Genomic DNA, 6693 nt, shown 5'->3' on the forward strand with positions numbered 1-6693 from the left:
AGATGTAATTTACTCATGTATGTATGGACTATTCCGTATGTGTTTGTATGAATCGTATGGAAGTGTGTTGTTGGTATAATCCATCACTTTGGATCGTCGGCTATCCTTATTTCCATCTCATGATGTCTTTCAGCTCGTGTGTTCCCTTTCAAGTTGCGTTCTATCACAAGCTTCTAAGGGGTGCACTCTTCCCACCTTCCGTGTGTTAGAGCCTTTCATGCACCTTCCTTGACTTGCTGCAAGGTCACACCCTTGTTTACAACAAGGACATCTTACTTACCTCCACGCGCAACTGTAGTCAAGGTGATACTGTACTACCCACTACTGGGAATCCTACTCCAAAAGGTTTGAGGTCTAGTTGTGACTTCTTATTGGGGAGATCCCTTGACATGTTGGAGGGTCCAGCACCCTCAACAAAATGTAACAACAATCATCGAATGGGTTACACCTGCCAAGGGCCTGTTGCCAGGTCCCTTTGCCTATTTTTCAGGTGGGGCAGTGGAAATCCGCCCCCCCTTCTCCACATTACTCACCCATCTAGGGTTGGGCAATCTTCTTGAACCATTTTCCAGTAGAATATTTTAACAGGAGAGGCCTATAAACAATACCAAACCGACATTAAATGCCCTAGATGTCTTTAGGCAACCATAATTTGCTAACAAATTTGTTACTCTCTTACTTTTATGCCTTACATGGAGTAGAATAAGAGATGAAGTATTGGATGAGAAACATTACATGTTCTAACAATGATTCCAATATCCAAATTTTAGATACCTTATGGATATGGGACCCTGGTTGTAATCTACAGACCATATTGATGATGAGTTGAGAGTCCCACTCTACAAAGATGTTCTGATAGCCTTGATTTTGAGCATATTCCAACCCCATTCTTAGGCTTGATAACTATGCAACATTATTATATTGATGTCAATTTCCCTCGAATAAATGAACATGGACCTCCTTAAGTGATTTTTTATTACACCTCCATAGCCTGTAAGGCTTGGATTTCCCTTTGCAGCACCATCAAAATTAAAGTTCACAAAAGGGGGCGGGGGAGGGCTCCAACTGGATGGATTGGAGGCAATGAGAGGAGGGGGATCAACATGAGAAGGATCCTCAAGGAGGGACGAAAACCATTACTGCGTAATCCTGGACTTGGCTTCTAAATCTTACCAATCTTGGGTAGTCTAGGTTAAGGCAAGAATCATTTACTTAACATTTTTAACAAAGGAGTTCCATGTGGCCTCCATTGGTGTTGCACATCCTTTAAAGATCTTCCTGTTTCTTTCCTTCCAAATACCCCAAAGGACATAACTAGGGGAAATATTCCAAATTCAATTAAGGATTGGATTATCAAATGCTTGCACTCTCCATCTTCTTATGGTGTTCTAAGGATTGTCTGAAATCCAGTATGATTTGGAGAGGTGGTCCTACAACTTATTCAATAGATTCCTAGAAAACATGCATAAGTTGAACAAATGCTTCAGGGTTTTAACATTAAGTTTACAAAGAGGGAAATAGGAGGCTCCTTGGAGATTCCTCTTCTAAATATTATGACATGTGGGAGGTTTATTCCGTAATAACAACCACACAGATATTGAGATTTTGGGCCATAAACGTTGTTTCCAATTTTTTATCCAAACCTCCTCAACAAGTTGATCATGATGTCCTTCTTCTAGATGATATGCTTCCCTAACTGAGAAGGTACCCTTAGACCCATAACCCCATTTGAGTTTGTCAACTTGATGTGAGATAGGAATTTGGTGGTGTTATGGGTCATTCCAAAAAATTCACCAAATTTTTCCATTCGGTTTTGGTGTGTTAGTTTTATGGGGAAATTCATTTGCGCCATTTTTGGTCCTATGTCTCCTATCTTTAATAATCATCAATTTTTACTCCGCCCTAAGCATACATTTGTAATCTAAGTTGTTCAAGCTCCACCTGATTGCCTATCTTAGGGAATTGTTTCTAAGAGTCACCCCAAAACAATGTCATGCCACCATTATTTACTGCCAAAAATAGTGTTGGTGAATCAATCCCATGCCTTTCTTTCCTAGAATCCAAATCAATGATCCAAGGGAAAATAATGTCAAACATATTAATTATTGAGGAGGGATTGTAGGGACATATTTGTGTGCCCATATATTTTTCCAAAGATCCATTCCGCCTTGAAGCCATTGCCACCAAAGATTGGCACCCAACACTGTGGCCATTATAGAGGGATCTTGCAGACCAAGTCTGCTTTTGATTTTAGCAGCACATCTTATCCCAGACTACTAGAGGCCATTTCCTCTCTAAAAATTTTCCTTTCCACATGAAGGATCGTTGAATTCTCCGCAGTTTCTAAAGAATGGCCACAGGGGCCATCATTACAGAACAAAGATACATAGGTAGGGGTTATAATACTACTTTATGGAGGACTAATCGACCTGCCATATTTAATGATCTAAAAGTCCAACTTGATAATTTCTTTTGAAATTTTGTCAGCAATTCCTCCAAAACACTCTAGCAAAGAGAGTTTTCCACGAAAGGGGCACCTATATATTTTGATTGAAGGGTGATCTGGATCTCCAAAATGCTTGCTACCTGCCTCTGTACATTCATAGGAGTGTTAAAAATAACCTAGGATTTAGTTCGATTAATTTCCATACCTAAGACCGCTGAGAACAACTTCAAGATCTTATTGAAATCCCACACTTCTTACATTTGTGGTGTACCTAAATCCATCATGTCGTCGACAAATTGCTAATGGGTTAAGGGCATGTCTTCTCCATAGTAATTGCTAGCTTAAAGAGGCGACACCTTCCACTACCAAAATAAAGAAGAATGGAGAGGGGGTCCTCGTCGAATCCACTGGGAGAACTGAAAGGGTGTCAATGGTGAACCATTGACCAAAATAAAAAAGTTAGTTAAGGAAACCAGATTAATTAGCCATATGATCCAGTCACTTGCGAATCCAAAAACCCTTAATATGTTACATAAAAATTCCCAATTCAGTTTATAATATGCTTTAGACAAATCTAGCTTAAGCATCATACTTGGTTTCTTAGTGATTTTCAATGAATGGATAGCTTCATGGGCCACCATAATTCCATCAAGAATTTGTCATCTTTCTACAAATCTTGTATGTTCAAGAGAAATAAGTTGGGGAAGGAATGACTTGAGCCAATTGACTATAATATTAGTTATACCTTTATATGTTACGTTCCACAATGCAATACTCACTAAGATATGTCACATTATCCTTTTTTGAGACCAAAGTTAAGAATGTGGCATCCAACACTTTAAGAATACTTCTTGACCTTCAAGACACCTCCACAACCCTCGAAATATATGAGTTAATGATAAATATTTTTTAAAACAAACAAATTATATTAATTTAAACAATTAAACAATTATGTGATGAAGCTATTAATATTAAAATGTTAAAAGTGAGAATAAATTATATTACATATTTATATCAAACCATTAAGATGCAAATATAAATACTAAAAACACGATGTTAAAAATGTAAAATAATAAAATGAATGTCTTACAAATAGGGATAAAATGAAGCCACAAGGGTTAGCTCAATTGGTTGAATCCCTATTGTTAAGTACCTCGCCAATTGGGAGGTCATAGGGTCAATTCTCTTCGACACCCTTGGGGTTAGGCATTCCCTTCCCTTTGATTCCCTGAATGAACAAATGTATAATATAGTAAAAGAAAGAGAGGAAGGTTGACCTGCCATGTAGTAAAAAAAGAGAGAGGATAAAATGCATAAACGATATAAATATATATAAAAAAATAGAATGAACATAAGAGTCAAATGTATAATAAACACATGAAATTATACATTAAGAGTCAAATGTTTTTCCGTGGATGTAGTAAAAAAAAGAGAAAAAAAGAGAGAGGATACATTAAGAGTCAAATGTACATTAAGAGTCAAATGTTTTTCCGTGGATGTAGTAAAAAAAAGAGAAAAAAAGAGAGAGGATACATTAAGAGTCAAATGTTTTTCCGTGGATGTAGTAAAAAAAAGAGAGAGGATAAAATGCATAAAGGAAATAAATATATAAAAAAAAATAGAATGAACATAAGAGTCAAATGTATAATAAACACATGAAATTATACATTAAGAGTCAAATGTATAATAAACACATGAAATTATACATTAAGAGTCAAATGTATAATAAACAGATCAAAGATTTTCCGTGGATGTAGTAAAAAAAAGAGAGGATAAAATGCATAAACGATATAAATATATATAAAAAAATAGAATGAACATAAGAGTCAAATATATAATAAACACATGAAATTATACATTAAGAGTCAAATGTTTTTCCGTGGATGTAGTAAAAAAAAGAGAAAAAAAGAGAGAGGATACATTAAGAGTCAAATGTTTTTCCATGGATGTAGTAAAAAAAAGAGAGAGGATAAAATGCATAAAGGAAATAAATATGTATAAAAAAAATAGAATGAACATAAGAGTCAAATGTATAATAAACACATGAAATTATACATTAAGAGTCAAATGTATAATAAATACATGAAATTATACATAAGAGTCAAATGTATAATAAACAGATGAAAATATATATTGCAATCCGCATATATTTTTTTAACTCTTCAATTACTAGTGTTTTTCAATTAATTCTTCCCTTCCTGGTTGATCTGCCCAGATTTTCTGTGGATGTAGTAAAAAAAAAAGAGAAAAAAGAGAGAGGATAAAATGCATAAAGGAAATAAATATATATAAAAAAATAGAATGAACATATATTAAGAGTCAAATGTATAATAAACACATGAAATTATACATTAAGCGTCAAATGTATAATAAACATATGAAATTATATATTGCAATCAACATATTTTTTTTATCTCTTAAATTACTAGTGTTTTTCAATTAATTCTTATATTTAAAAAATATTTATAACTTAGAAATTTAATCTCGATTAAAATATGACATGAAAATTTGTATACATAAATGACTATAAGAATGGGTAATTAGGCATGTTTCATACTCACATGACACTTATACCTTTTTTATTAGATAGGGTTAAGCGAGGGAATTTGAGTATTGAATATGTTAATGCATAATACTTAATTTTCAGAGGGCTTGTCAATTAAGCTAAACCATAATTTAAATTTAATTTTTAATTCATATATATATATATTCAAAAGAAAGAAATTATCTTCCCTCTCAACTCTAGAGTTGGTATGAAGCCAACAACTATATTCATGGAAGAGTTCACAACCCACCAAACCAATACAACAATGCTCATCTTGAAATAACTCCAATTAATAATATATAATTCTAATTATTTTAAATATAAATTAAAAATACATATATATTAATAACCATTTAAATACGATTTTTAATAACATTAATGTATGTACTAATAACATTTCACTTCAAACTATCACAATTTACTTTAAGCTTTTGAGTATCCCATACATCCTTCCGAATTAGAATGTGAATAGTTCCTTCCGAATTAGAATGTGAATAGTTTTAGATTTTATATTTATATGGTTGAAATTTAAAAAAGGTTTGAAATAATTTAAAATTAATTTAGATTTATCTTAATTTTGGATCTATCAAGTGTTCAAAAGGATCAAGCCTCTTCACTTTAAAAGAGATTTGCATATCAAGAGATTTGACCTTTTTTAGCCTTTGATAGATCTAAAGTTAAGATGGATCCTTCTCGACTCTTGGTAAATCCAAAATTAAGATGGATTTATGTTGGTTCAATTTATGCCTTTAAATAGGCTATATTCCACATGAATACCATGGGTCAATACCATGAGTTCTCAATACAACAACTCGATACCATGGGCCTTTTTTTTATAAAATTATTTTTATTTATTTATTTTGACCAAGCTAAAATATTTATATTACATTATTTTAATATTTTAATTTAATTTAATTTAAATTTTTTAATATGTAATTTGACTTAGTCAAAATATCAAACATCATATTACAATATCTCTACTATACTAAGGTAAAAAAAAACCTCTTAGCAAAAATACTTTTGAAATTAAGTAAATATGTCTATTTACATGAAAATTTTCATAATCTTTTTAAACGAAATTTCTTAAACATTAAAATAAATTTAAAAAATTATTAATTATTAATTTAACTATTCATATATAATTATCTTTTTTTAATTTCTAATTTAAATATAATTTTATATTATTTGAAAAATTAAAATTTCACTTATAATTTAAGTTATATATATATATATATATATATATATATATATAATATTTATTTATTTTTGTTTGTTTTTTAATTAATTTAAATATGCAAATAGCTGCGTCATTTCCAATTGCTTTCACACTTTTATTAGCTACAACTATTCCAAACACTTCATTTTTCTATCGCTTAGATTAACAAATCCTTCCTGCCAAATTTGAACATAGTAATGTTTACTTAAATAAAATAATAAATACTTCAAGTGTTGCATGCCGATGAGAATTTCTAGGCTTATTGTCTATCTAAGGTGCTATATATTCAATATTTTGTATTTGTTCTGGGTTAATATTGGTTTTATTTAATTTGGAATTACAATTTGTGCTATAAATTGTATGAAGGCATGAATATTTAATTAGTAACTTTTTGATGGTTGAGAAAATCTTTTCATGAATCACGGGAGAATTATCTGATGGTAAGTCTATGATAAGTTCTAATCAATATGTAGGCTTAATTAGTTA

This window comes from Pinus tabuliformis, chromosome 2_2 (assembly GCF_031772625.1).
Source record: "Pinus tabuliformis cultivar Carrire ecotype Pingquan chromosome 2_2, CPIR1, whole genome shotgun sequence".
Taxonomy (NCBI): Eukaryota; Viridiplantae; Streptophyta; class Pinopsida; order Pinales; family Pinaceae; genus Pinus; species Pinus tabuliformis.